General features: G+C 41.6%; 1 long non-coding RNA gene across 1 annotated transcript in view; it reads right to left on the bottom strand.

Moving 5' to 3' along the window:
• The window catches only part of LOC135314801 (uncharacterized), a 223,270-nt gene that overhangs the window by 60,029 nt on the left and 148,088 nt on the right, over positions 1 to 15,153 (bottom strand). The gene's annotated exons all lie outside the window — the stretch shown is intronic.

Below are 15,153 nucleotides of genomic sequence, written 5' to 3' on the forward strand. Positions count from 1 at the left end.
CTGTTTTGAGACGTAAATGAATCAGTAGACTGTAGGGAAGCCAGCATAAGAAAGATGATGTTGCAGACAGAAAGCTTGCAAATTGGTATAATAAGCAAAGCACTGAATAAGCAGGAAGGAATTGTGCTTTATTTGAGCAACGCTTTGCTCATACCTAGAGGAGTTTTGAAGATGTTGACACGTGACCAGTGATAGCCATCTCCCAACCTCCGAATGCTTCTCTGTACATATCATAGTACAAACCAGCAGATCTACTGCTTGTCTGCATGACATTGTTTCTTATGAACAGGGAACTGCCTGCACCAGAGGAATAGACCGAAAAACACGATGTTGGAGGATGAAATGGAGTAGCTGGAAAGAGTCCACTACTGACCAAAAGAGACTCAAAGTTGGACAATCAACAAAAATATTTTTAGGCTTCCTCCCGTAGACTTCCCACACAACAACCCCAGCTCACGGCTGCATTACATAAACCATTTTTCTCTATACATTTGACTGAAGAAGAAAAAGTTCAGAGGTTGAGTGTTTCTTCTGAGACAAACATTAAGGACCTTTTACAAGAAGACTAGATGCATTTTGGGCTCTGCACCTCAGCCTCTCCAACATGTATGCCATGTAAACCAAGAAATGATGCTGCTTCCCCCTCTCACAGTAATCTTCCATACACAGGATCTGGGATTTTTTCAGTAGAATCAAACAGTTGGGCCTATTGCCATGTCCAATTATGTCACACAGAAGAATTATCCCCTTTCTGTCCCTTCTGTTTGTGGCCTGGTTGTTTTAGGAATATATAACCTAACCTATGATTACATAACATTACAGTAGTATTTTCCTACAGGAGTGAGGAATACAGAAACAGGCTGTAATTTTCATTAGCAGTTACGTCTGCTCTTGCTATGTAAACAGTTTCTCCTTCCCAGGCCATTGCGTCCTGTTGCAAGCACAACATTTGAGACTACAAAATCAGTTTCCATGGGAATCTATGTGATGTCAGAAATCTGCTCTCCTTACTCCATAGTAGGATTTCAAAGGCACAGCTCCTCACGGGCACAAGTCACATAAGAACAAATCCTGGTTTGAACGCTTTGCTTATGCAGACTCCAGGAAGACACGAAGATGTACACCTAAAACACTAATCCATCTACTTACGCTGTATCTCTGAAGAGTCTTTCTATGCTTGACCCCAATCCTCCCTACCCGTTTTTTCATTTCAGCTCACCATCGATTTTAATCTCATTCTTCTACAATGCTCCCAGGCTCACTTATTTCCGTTATTTTACTGCTCATCCCTTGCACATTCATACCAGAGCATGACACCAAATGCAAAAGGTATTGAGTTAAACAATTCACAGATAACCAGAATCAAGCTCTACAGGGCTTCAAGATGGATAAGTTATGCACACAAAGCACTACAACAGCAGCAAGTGTTGCATTACCTTCTATAGCCATACACTTTTTATCATGTCATCTGAAAAAGTCCATGCTCAAAGTTATCAGTATCTGTCCTAGGCCACAAAGCGATCCTACTTAGTCAATTCATTACATTATTTAATCTATTCAGAAAAAACCCCAGCCTACTCATAAATGATAAGCTTACAATCTGACAAGATTCAAATAAAAATAAGCCATTTGAGCAGAGCATGCAAACCACTCCCTTTATCTCACAAGAATCGAAAAGGTATAGATCTTGCATGCTTCAGAATATAAACTCCTTACTGTGCGACGGGAAACAGCATGAAACTTCCACAAAACCAATCAAGTTCACAACTGTTCACCAAAAAGCCACTCTGAAGTTTCCAGTACTGGCCAGTGTTGGATGTAACTTAAATACCAAAGTTAGTACACAACCGGTAGACCTAAGATATCACAGAATCACAGAATGGGGTTGGAAGGGCCCTCTGGAGATCATCCCATCCAACCCCCCTGCCTGAGCAGGCTCCCCCAGAGCAGGGGCACAGGGCCGCGTCCAGGCAGGGGGTGAATGTCTCCAGGGAAGGGACCCCACAGCCTCTCTGGGCAGCCTGTGCCCCTGCTCTGGCACCCGCACAGGGAAGGGGTTTGGCCTCATGTTCAGGTGGAACTTCCTGTGTCCCAACTGTGTGCCCATTGCCCCTTGTCCTCTTGTTGGGCAATGACACTTTTCTTTCCTCTCCATAGTATTTTTCCTCCTAAGTAGCACATGACTTTAAAGTGAAGGAGTTCTTTTACCAGAGACCTCTAAACCCATTAATCATAACTCAAGACCAAATTACTGATGAGAGCCTATGTCCTACCATGGTGGACATCACAAATAAAAAATTGTGTAATGAAAGTATAAATGTTTCATAGTTCAAGTTCAGACACATAATAGTGCTATAATTTTGTTTGCTATGAACAAACAAATGTGCAATTGTTACTCATTCCCTTAACGACTAGTCTACAAGTAACTAGTTACCTGATAAACATACAGATGTTAACTAATGGATTTGAAAAGACTGATGTAAAGTAAAGCAAAACTTCCATAATGACCTCAGAGTGCAATTTCTCTAGTTATCTATTTATGGTCCATAGTAAATTGTTTTGTCCATTTCGAGAATTGTTTTAAGTTCCAGTATGCCATGCCTGCTGCATTTCCAGCACTGTGAAAGAACTATATTATTAACTATTGTGAAATAATACCTAGAAACAAAATTGCCACCAACGCTATTGTTTTAGTTTAGGAAAAACATCACTAAACAGCCCACATTGAGAAGCTAGTAGGTTTCTTACCCATGAATGGATGTCCTGGCTATGTCTATATATAATTTCAAATTCATGAAAATAGGTTGCGTGCTACCAAAAATGATAATAATTCTTTCCTTCAGCTAAAAAGAATGTTGCTTGCTCATTTCTATGATTTTAAGGCTGACTGTTGAACAGGTATACCCTACTTTTTAACGTGACAGAGCAAAACTTCCAGCAACAAGTTATTTATGGAGTTCAGTGCAGCTTTTTTGTCCAGCAATGTTAGCAATACAAAGTGTTTTAAAGAGGTGATTTGGTAGCACTGGTTTCCTTCCCATCCACAGGAGAAAACTGTAATCATTATTTGTAATAGTTCACAGTAAGGTGGACACTGGTTTCATTTAAAGTGATGCTATTCCTATCAAGAAGTGCTGGGATTTAAGCATGTGACTCCCATTAATGTTAATGGGGTTTATATGTTTAAAACCTCTGCACATTGTGATGGGAATATGCTATATGGAATCCAATTAATCTGAAGAACATTGCATACATTTGGGAACATTCATGTTGAACAATTTCACTGGCATATGGGTTTGTCCTCAATAAAGCTTGCTAGTATCTGGTAACAAAGACATTAACAATCTACTGTACATTTAAATAAAGGAGGACTAGACTATATGTTTTCCCAGCTCACTGTAGGCAGCTACAAAGAAGCTTTTGAGTGTAAACAAATAAAGAATTGAGAAAATAAGGAAGAAGATGGTATTTTAAGAATGTGAATATTTGGAGAATGCCTGGGGAATGAACACAGAGGAGGCTGTTCGTTTATAGGTTAGATGCATTTTCAACAGGAACCGAGCAAGTACAAAAAAAAAAAAGAAAAGAAAAGAAAAGAAATAAATATGAAGGGAGGATAAAAAGAATATTCAGACTCTGGCTGTTTCCCACACACCGAAGATAATAATGTGAATGGAAGTGATTTTGTTTTAGGGGTCAGAGCAGAGGCTGATATTGCAGCCTTTCCAGATCCTGAAAAACATTGTTTGATTAAAATAACTGGCCCCGTTGTTCTTGTGATCCTAATGAGGCTATTTTACATGATGAAGACAACAACAGCAAAGCAGCAAACAGTAAGTTTTAGCACTGCAGAGACACACTGCTGCTGGAAAATGTAACAGAACATTAAAGCACACGATAAGTAAGCAGGAATCAGCAAAAAGTTAATAGGGAACCACAATAACAATATGTCCATGCAGTTCAGTACAATATTTCTCTCCTTTTTTTTCCCCCCTCTTCTAACAGGATGAGGAATTTAACAGGACACAGGAAAGCGATATCTCAGTAAAGAAAGAAAGGAACAACCAGAGATAAGGAAATAATGGTTCTTGACACTAAACAAGCTATTTAATTTTAAGAACATTTGTTTGTAAAAGTTTGACAAGACCTCACTTGCCCAGACCTTGATGATCCTCAGACCTTCTTGAGAAAGATTTCCTTTCTCTAAATAAAGAAATATGTGACCAGAATTGCCAGGAATGAATCCCTGTTAGGGAGGGATGGAATCGCCATGTCTAGAAGGGGCAAGGGAACCTTTGGCAGCAGGCTGGCCAAGTTGGTGAGGCAGGCTTTAAACTGGAGGACTCGGGGGGTGGGGTCCAATGTGGCAATGCTAATGCCATCACGGGGGAATAAGCCAGGCCACCCAGAGCCACGACAAAGATGCCTTAGCTGCCTCGTGAGATGACAGGCAGAACACCAACCACCTCATGGGTGTGCATGGCTATAGTGGGTCCTCGTGCACCCCTCCAACAAAACATGCCTGCTCAGTTTCCTCTCTGAAATGCCTCTACACCAACACACACATCGTAGCAAATAAACAGGAGGAACTAGAGATCTGTGTGTGGTTGCAGTGGCACAATCTCACTGCAATTACAAAGATGTGGCGGGATAGCTCGCATGACTGGAATGTGGTCATTGATGGCTACAGGATTTTTAGGAAAGACAGGCGGGTGCTGTTGCTAAGCCACTCTCCATCATCTTTGAAAAGTCATGGAGGACAGGAGAGGTGCCCGAGGACTGGAGGAAAGCAAAATGTCACTCCAGTCTTCAAAAAGGGCAAGAAGGAGGACCTGGGAAACTCTAGGCCAGTCAGCCTCACCTCCATCCCTAGAAAGGTGATGAAACAGTTCATTCTGAAGGTCACCTCCAGGCATGTAGAGGAAGAGAAGGTTATCAGAAGGAGTCAACATGGATTCACCAAGGGAAGATCATGCTTGACCAACCTGATATCCTTCTACGATCGCATGACTGGCTGCGTCAATGAAGGGAGAGCAGTGGATGTTGTTTCCCTTGACTTCAGCAAGGCTTTTGACACTCCCATAATGTCATCATAGGTAAGCTCAGGAAGTGTAGGTTAGGCGAGTGGACAGTGAGTTGGACTGAGAACTGGCTGAACGGCAGATCTCCGAGGGTTGTGATCAATGGAGCAGAGTCTGGTTGGAGGCCTGTAACCAGCAGTGCTCCCCAGGGGTCTGTGCTGGGTCCAGTCCTTTTGAACACATTCATCAATGACCTGGGCAAAGGGACAGAGTGTCCCCTCAGCAAGTTTGCTGATGATACCAAGCTGGGAGGAGTGGCTGATATACCAGAAGGCTGTGCTGCCATCCAGCAAGACCTGGACAGGCTGGAGAGCTGGGCCGAGGGGAACCTCATGGAATTCAACAAGAGCAAGTACAAGGTCCTGCCCCTGGGGAGGAACAACGCCCCGCACCAGCACAGGTTGGGGGTGACCTGCTGGAAAGTGGCTCTGTTGAAAAGGACCTTGGAGTGCTGATGGACAGCAAGTTGACCATGAGCCAGCACTGTGCCCTTGTGGCCAAGGCAGCCAATGGAGTCCTGGGCTGCATGAAAAGCAGTGTGGCCAGCAGGTCAAGGGAGGTTATCCTCCCCCTCTACTCTGCCCTAGCGAGACCACATCTGGAGTGCTGCGTCAAGTTCTGGGCTCCCCACTTCAAGAAAGACAGGGAACTACTGGAGACAGTCCAGCAGAGAGGTACAGAGACGATCAGGGGACTGGAGCATCTCTTTTCTGGGGAAAGGCTGAGAGACTGGGTTTGCTTAACCTGGAGGAGACTAAGGGGGGGATCTTATCAATGCTTATAAATATCTAAAGGGCGGGTGTCAAGACGATGGGGCTGAACTCTTTTCAGTGGTGCCCAACGACAGGACAAGGGGTGATGGGCACAAGTTGGAACACAAGAAGTTCTGCCTGAATATGAGGAAAAACTTCATTCCTGTGAGGGTGACAGAGCAGTGGAACAGGCTGCCCAGAGAGGCTGTGAAGTCCCTTCCCTGGACATACTCAAAGCCCACCTGCATGCGGTCCTGTACACCCTGACTCGAGGTGTAGCTCCTCAAGCAGGTGGGTTGGACGGGATGATCTCCAGAGGTCCCTTCCAACCCCTACCATTCTGTGATTCTGTGATTATTTTTGGAGCCTCAATTTCAAATATGTTTTAAGGCCCTGTACTCAACAGAAGGATGTTTAGGTCTTTCAGAGTAAGCAAAAGCCTTGAAACCATTCATATCAGAGATCTGCCTGAGAACATGTGTGGGCAAGCTACATGCAATGGGTGCAAACCCACCTCCCTGCGTACCACCCTGTACAGCTGTATGTTTGTTTACATTAGCTTCTACGTATGAGTTCAGAGTGTTTCATTCCTATAAAGGCTGCAAAGTTTTGTGTTTGCCTTTGCAATCCATTACAGAACCAACACACAGACCAAAAACGAGGAGGTGAAAACACCCAAGGCTCCACAGCCCTGCGTTTGGGGGAATTGGAGAAAACAATTGAATTACAGGGAGTAGCTGAACTGACACAACTGAAAAATTACCTGAAAGCTTCTAAAGAAAAAAAAAAAATAGGCAAGCTGAAGAATTATATTTGAGGGCTTTTTAAAAAGTGTTTTCAAAACCTTTTGCTGAACTAGGAGGGGTTATTTTTATTATTTTCTGGCAATCTAAAGCTCTCACTGCTAAGTCTGATAGTTAAGAAAGTCCCAGAACTTGCACACATACCAGTGTGTATGGGGGGCCTACTTGGATGCAAGGTTTAATATGGCCTGTTGTAATCTGAAAAGGAGGCAAATATGTTTTCAAGCTTCTTTTGATAGTGAGATACAGTACTGAGAAGGATGTATTACTAAGAAGAGGACAAACCATAGATGAGAAAAGTTCAATAAAAGTTCAGGTCCGTTCATGCCCCCGAAATTAAGACAACGTGAATGTTCCCTCTTCCTAAGAAGCAAGCTGGCACTGTGCAAGAGTTTTGTCTTCCCAGACATTTCACACTAAGCCACCGATAGCGGAGGCACCATCACAACACTTCCCGGAGACATACGGCATCAGTCTACCTCCTTCCAGCTGTTTAAAATGGCATAATTTAATGATCTGGGAGAGAGTTATCACTCTGTATATCAGGGAATTGCCTAGAAGTCATGTTCCAAAATATCCTTGTGGCCCAGAACAAGTGCTCCACACCCAAGGAACGAGGCAGGGCTATCAAGCAGCGGAGGACAGTGATCCCAGCTGAACTCAAGGGCACTGTGTCTCCTCTGCCGCCACTGACTCCCAATTCAACACCCCAGCAGGAGCAGAGCTTTGCCATTGATCATGGGAGGTAGCCCCAGCCTTGGAAAAGCCCTTCAACTACTCGGAGCTTAAGCATCATTTCATGCAGAGAAAGCACCCTGACACAGGCAATATGCAGCCAGAAGTTGCATGACGACGTGCACAGAATTTCACTGTCATGTGCAGAGCATTCACGAAACAAAGCCCTTTCTTCTCCCACAATAAGTAACAGCTTGTCTGAAATGTAGAGTCTCCTTTATTTCAGGTTGCTGCCAACTCTGTGCATCTTTTTTTGTTTGTCCCTTAATCACGCAGCTTTTTTCTCCTAGCAGAGCCATGACCACAAAGTGTTAAAGGCAACAAAGACCATTTGCAATTCATCTTTTCACTTGGTGTTAAATACTCATTTTATAGAAGCAAATAAATCTTAACAACAACAAAAAAAAAAACTGAAAAAGACAGAAAGAACAGGACCTACACTGTTTTTACAAACCATAATTTAAACCTGATCCTGAAAAGTAATGGTAAAATGATAAACATGTTGTTTGTGATGTGTTAATGTTTAATGATGATGTTATTGAACACGGAGATTAGATCCCTATCAGATGTGGTTTTGAAGAAGATACCTGGACTATGGAAAGATTTTCAAAGGCATTTTTCTTGCTAAGAAATAGCCAGCTCCTTGTATATGTCTCCTTCTAAGTATCTTAAAAAGACATCAAGTTTTTCACCCTCCAGTTCAGATTTCAGAACTGCTGTTTATCTGTTTTAAAGATCTCTGCCATGAAAAAAGAACTATAATTAATGAGGGGTTTAGGCTTTACTGTATACACACACAAGTTTATCTATCTATCCATAGACACATTTTAACTTTAAGATGTGGTTTAAACTTAAAGGACTGATTGCAAAATATTGGCAAGGACCATTTTATTTAACAAAATATCCAGTGGTTTGCCTAACATCTAATTCTGCAATGACCTCACTGACGTTATCATTTTCCAAAAGGCTAATGGAGAGAGGTTTTTTAGGGTAAAAAAAGAAGAGCTAAGCCTCAGAATATGGATGATCCAATGCTTGTGCAAAAGAAAGTCACTCCAGGCAATGCATAACCTTATCTGACCTATGAATAGATACTACCTCCCGTCCACAGTTCCCATTTACCAAATCCAAAATTCCCCAAACACACAAGATGACCATTCCTATCCCATGGTACCCAAAACAACATGTCAAGGTTCTTATTAGTGCTGGGTGCCAGCCTGTAGCACCATGCACTGATTACCTCGTCCAGTCCCCTCCTACCCTGGCTGGTCCAGCAGAAAACACTGCTCTTGCTGAAGAACAGCAAAAACATGCAAATACACTATGGGAAGGTCTATGTGTTAAGAGAGACTACAAAAGTGCAGCAACTTTAGAAGCATATCATTTAAAATTTAAACAAAACCCAGACAAAAAGTCCTAAATTTACCTTTGGAGCACACTGGACAGCAGAAGAGAAGAAAATAATACATGAATAGCCCTCACACCCCATTTACTAGGGTTCTGAGCTGTGTATGCTCTGTACATTTTACACATCTATCTACACCTGGGCCTAAAGGACTAAAGAAATCCGATGACAATCTCAGTATATATTTTGATCTGAAGAGGAAGATCGTATTCCTGCGTTAAGTCTATACGCCAGTACCTGGCACAACAGGCCTGCAAGCAGAAGTGTACCTGTTTAAAGCTATGCGTATTTTATATGAAGGCCCAGTTGTGACCAGAGTAGTTAATAACTTACAAGACTAACGAATATATGGTAGACTTAGATGGGCATTACCCCATGGAGAGATTAATTCATAATATTCTAATTCAAGTTTCTACCCCTCCTTCAAGGTATCCGACACTGAAGAAACAGGCTAATGGTCTGGTGCAGAACAAAAAGATCTGTATCATTCTTCTAAAATACGTTATGGCCTATTCAAGCTAACAGAGAACAATAAAAAAACCCAAACCTACTTTTTTAAGAATGGTAAATTTCTAATAAATCCAATGCAGAATGCTACAGACAGCACTTAAAAGCGCACTGACATAGTACTACCTACAGAACCGTGGACAACCCTAGGACCCTGCCAGCTTCAAGCTTAATACCAGAAATAGAATAAATTGATTCAAGAAGTCATCTTGAACACCACTGTTCAGCCTGAGTGCAGTTCAGTCTCTAATGATTAAATGTTACTTCTTTATAAGCTTCATTCTAGCCAAAACTATCTTACATCAATATTTTCACAAACTACATCCCAAAATAAACATTTTATATAAGATACAAATACCAAAGTCACTTCAGTTCACTTATTGTGGTCATGACCACTTTGGCAAGATTTTGGGGAGGGAGGAGAAAGTCAATAAATCAGGTATTTTAATGATTTAGTGTTTGCAAAGGTCAGAAACCAGCTCACAATATCTCCCTACTCTGAATTACACGCCAGTTAATAGAAAGAGCAAAATTTTCCAAGAATCCAGCCAAAACCTGGCATCTGACAGAGGAACTTCATCAATGTGTCCTATCCTTTGGGCTCATCCCTCCCAACATTATGTCCTGAAGAAATACAGTGCAATAGTGGACACAAGGACTGGTTCTTAAATTAAGAAACTGACAGCAGGGGAAGGATGAATGGTGAGAAACTTTTTTTCCTTTAATGGCATTGTGCTTTCATTAGCCAACATTGCAACATTTGCACTAGAAGAAGATAAACTAAGGAAATTTGGTCACAGAGGGAGAAGTTGAGCTTTGTGCTTCAGATAAGATCAGAGCATCTGCAAAATCGAAGTATGCCTGGGATTTTTGTTTTAGCCAGAACTTAAGAAAGGCTGGAGCATCTGCAAATTCACAGACAAATTTCAAAGACAGAAGGCACATCTCCAGAGCACTGGGAATGCACACTGAATATGATTTTCTTCTAAGACAGTAAGTCAACTCAATTTCATATTTACCTGGACTGCTTGCTCCTCTTTACGCTGGTTTATTTTCTTCTGATCTATTCTGACACAGCTAGCTTTTGACAGATGCACAAAATTTTCATCACATGAAGAATATTTGTGATGTGTTGGGGAAAAAAAGGCCAAAAATGTTGGATTCTGTTCTGTGATTTGCTGTGTCCTTTCCTCAGTTGGAGGTACCAAGCATGTCCCCATCCAAATGTCTTTCCACTTCCCTTTCATTGATTTATCAACAGTGTTTGACCTGTATAGAACAGAGTACAGCTCATACAGCAAAACGTCTGAGACAGAGCTGTGCATACCACCCCCAGCCCCACTGGCAGGAATTCCCCATGACGAGAAAGCACCCACTCCACAATATTTTCACTGGCGATGCTCTGGGGATGCTGCGTCGGCTGATGCAGTTAGGCAAAGCCACTGCACAGATGAAAAAATGCAGACTTCTGCTTTCCAAAGCCAACAGCAACTTTGCAGCACTTAGTAAGGCAACGCAACATGTGTAATTGAGATGAGAGGATCAAGCCAACAGCCAGGAACTGGCAAGGGTGCGCCAACACATGCCCCTTCTGCATATATCATACCATTAAAACCATCAAACACTGCTGGTAGAAAAGCAAACAAACAAGACCAGCATAAGATCAAGATATATAAAATGCCCAAAGCAACATTAAATCATCTGAAGATACTCCCATTAAACAGAATTATTGTCCCCATTAAGAATCAATCAAAGCTACTTAGAATCATTGGCTATTCAGCCAGTTCCCTGGGAGACTTCCCAATTAAGCAGATTTTCCACGTGGGTTTCTTGTGATTAAAGGCCCTATCTCGCAAATCCTTGCTCATATCTGTCGTTCTAACGCAAGTGAGCAGTCCTAATGGATGAAGAGTGCTGGCTTATTCATCTCATCTACATTTACCTAATTCTACTGATTTCAGCTTGATTTGCATGACAAGAGGAGATCAAGCCAAGGGACCTACTCTCAGAGTTTGCAAGAGAAGAATTACAGTCATGCCTACAGTTAGACACAAACAGACCCACTGTTTGTGGAACTGCACAGACTCCAAATCACCAGAGCTTAAGTCAGGTCTGGTCTGGAAGGCACATAGCCATGTTAGCATAAGACACTGAAGATGCAGATAAGTCCACCTGAGAGGGAAAACCTTTTACTGCAGACACATTCACACCCTAATGTGTCTAAATGGCTCCCTGACCAAAGCTGGCTCGCGCCCCGGTGGCTTGGAGCTAGCCTGCGACAGCACCAGACTGTGTAGACATGTTCTATAAGGTAAGTATATCCTCTATTGACAGCATTTAGTTGATCCTTCATAATAAAATGTGTATTCTACTGGTCTCTAAATTGACTGGCCTGCTGACTATCTGAAATTGCCTGGGGCAAAGAAATGAAATGGGACAAATTACGTTAAGAGTAATTGTATTAATAAAACATAATGCAGTTTCATCCGCCATCTAGAAATACTGTTAGCGTCAGGCAGAAGAGAAGCGAGAATCTCAAATTCCACAACTCAAACCAGAAATTAAGGACTTGCTCTTTTTTAAACCAAACTTGTATTTGCTATGATTTCCGTAATTTATAACCCTGGAAATTAAACTTGACATCCATAAATTCCCATGTGGCAAGTTTCCTAATGTATTCTTTCCATAGGTCTTCTGCCCCACCCTTTCTGTGGTCCGAACAGGATTTCTGAAGACACTATGCTGATACCAGCAGTTTGATAAAGTACAGTGACTTCTTTCTGCTTTCTCTGAGGAATACACGTATCAATGCTTGCCTGGGTGTGTTTGCATGCATGGGTGTGTTTAACACGGTTGCACTGCCCCTTCCACTTGGTCCTATGAAAAAAACTGATTATCACAAAGCAATCCTGAAAAATGGTTAAGAGAAAAGATACCAAGCCCATATGAGCCTACAAAATGGTCACTCCCTGTCCCTGTTTCAGGGTCCCAAATACAGCATGTGTGAGTATGAAATGTTAACCTTTTATGGTTAGCTATGTGATGAAGTGGATCTTGTCTTGCTTCATTTTTGTTTGACAGTGCTATAAACATATGAAATTGAAGTAGTGCCCCAGCCAAACCTCTCTGATGGATTTCTGTTGGAATTTTTGTGGGGAGCAGCAGAGGGATGGAGACTGGGGCACAGACTTCAGGGCTGAAAACCTACGTCTGAAACCCTATGGTTGAAATTAAGAAGTTATTTGATCTGTAGGAGCTACACATGGTACTTATGCAGCGACCTCCAGGATAGCATCATCAGGGTGGCCAGTGACATGGAGGGCAGGAAAAACTTTAGGCATCTCCATCAGCTCACCCTGAGTCAGGACCCTCAACTCACCTGAAGGTGCAGCCTGTTTAACACACCTTCACTGTACTTCGACTTGGAGGCGTCCATCTGAGACAAAGTAGGGGAACATTAAAAGCTGGTACATGACAGCATCTGCTCAGCATGTCCACGTGTGTCAAGCTCTGCAGGCTCGTAACCTCAGTGTGGTTAGACACCTTGTTTTGAGATCCAAGCAGATTACCGCTAAAAGCTTCTCCTTCCGTTCATTACTTCCTACTTCAGTGTTACTCATATCGATTTTCTTATTCTAACTCCTCAGATCTAAAAGAAGAGCGCTGAACTCATAGGACTGCTTTCTGGCTCTTTTCATAAACAGGCTAACACTACTACAGATCAATCACTGTGAAAGTTATTCTTCTTTGCTTCTTTTTGACTGAAAGCCAAAGAATTTGGACTTACAGAGGTTTGGTTAGGAGGCATATAATGTGATTTAAATGTAATGTGTCAGTAGCAAAGATATGGTACATGGCGGAGGGAAGGAACAAAAAGACCACATCTCTCTGCGTTGTTGAAGTTAATAACAAAGAGAAGTCAGATGAAGCATGTGGAGTTACAATGGTGCAATACTGGGGCAAATAAGAAGAAAATCAGGCACTACAGAAAATTACAACTCTAATAACAACAGAAATGCGTGTAATATGCAGCACAAATAATATATGTAAGCCTGGTAGATCTTATTAAAAACTACAAATATTTTCTTCTTCTCCCTTCTGCTCTTGCTTAAAAAGTAGAATAGCTCTACCTCCCTTTGTTAATAAATCGCATTAAGGTCACTGTGAGGAGCAGCTGAATGTAAATGTCTTGTATGCAAAATCAAACTATGTTTGGGGTATAAATGTGATACAAATGCCATCCAAAATATGCTTGAAAGAGAGAAATGAAGTACTAGCACATTAGGTTTCGCAATTTATTTACAGAGTGGAAGTCATTGAAATCTACTTCCCCCTAAACTATCTGTTCCCAAGCTTTAAACATTCAATAACTTCTCAGCCAGGGAATGTGTTTTTTTCCCCTCCCTTCCCTCTATTTTCTCTGTGGTTTGCCTTATCATGTGCAAAATATATTATTGCAACACATTAGTTACTTTGGTCCACAGCTTTGAAACCTTCACACAAGGCTCTAGGAATCTCACAGATAAATCACTGATCAGAATAAACTGATTGTCTATTCTGGATTCTCTTCTGTAGGATTAAAAAAAAGCCCAAAAGATAAGTTCAGAAAACAAACCCAAGTCTGTTACTTCTCAAAAGGCCATGTGTTTTCACCCTCGGTCTATGCGTTTTGGGTTTCTTTCCAAGTCTTCTGTATGAATAGGAAAAGCTGCATTTCTCTCCAGTTGTGGGACAATCACCCCACAATCAGAATATACTTTTAAGACCACAAGCTTGGGTTCAATTTGAAGTTTAGATGGACTGTGTATATCTTCCCTCAAACCAATATTTAAGAAGTTGCTTTTGTGACCTACTGAAGCAAGACATCTGCACTACTCTGCACTTTTGTTTTCAATAAATTCATATTTAGCCTGGTACAGTTGATGTATAGGAGGGAACAACTTGGTACAGACAAGCCATGAATAATTCCAGATCTTCAACTACCACAAGCACCTTCTTTTGACATCCTCATTCTGAACACCATCTTTTATATATATATATATATACACACACATATTAGTCAATGGATGCCAGATTGGGGTTATGGACTTAATTTATTTTATGTCTGTGACATGCTCACTGTATAATTATACCAAGCTGTGCACTATTAGATAATTATTTTTGGTCCTCAAAAGAGGAATACAATTGGTTTAAAATTGTTTTAGCTCCGTCAGAAAGAAAAGATATTCTTTCCCTTCGAAAAGACATCAAACTAAGTGATAAAGCAACGCCATTCTGGTAATAAAAGACTATGGCGCTGAAGTGGTTACAAACCATTTTGTTCAACCAGACTATTTACAAGTAGCAACAGGGTATCTGTTTCCTGTCATCTCCATCATATATCTTGAGGCAGATAGATTGGAGCCCAATTACAGCCTGATATCTAATCAATACACACCTTATTCCTAGAGCAGGAAGTAAAGGAGGAGGCCCCTGGGAGCCAGAGTTCAAATTACTCCGCTGTCGATTCCAGATAGCAGCTAATGATAGGATATATTTCTGGAAAGGAGGGTGGGTGGGAAGGGCAGCACGGTTTAATGGGATTGTTAATACAAGGAGCACATACGTATATTAATTTAGACATCTGCTTCTGAATTCCTAAAGCCCTGTGCGAATCAGAAGAAAAGTGACCCAATTTGCTATTCAATCCTATAGCTTTTGGGACTTAACTTTGTTAAAATAAAGCATTCAAGTGACAAACCCAGTCCAAAACCATTACATGACATTTGTAAACTACATTTGGTTAGATTCCTGCCCTCGCTGCCTTTTTAGAGTTGCTTTTTCACGAAGAAGGACTTACTTTAATACGGATGCGGACTTTATACAGCTCC

The sequence above is a fragment of the Phalacrocorax carbo genome, chromosome 8, assembly GCF_963921805.1.
Source record: "Phalacrocorax carbo chromosome 8, bPhaCar2.1, whole genome shotgun sequence".
Taxonomy (NCBI): Eukaryota; Metazoa; Chordata; class Aves; order Suliformes; family Phalacrocoracidae; genus Phalacrocorax; species Phalacrocorax carbo.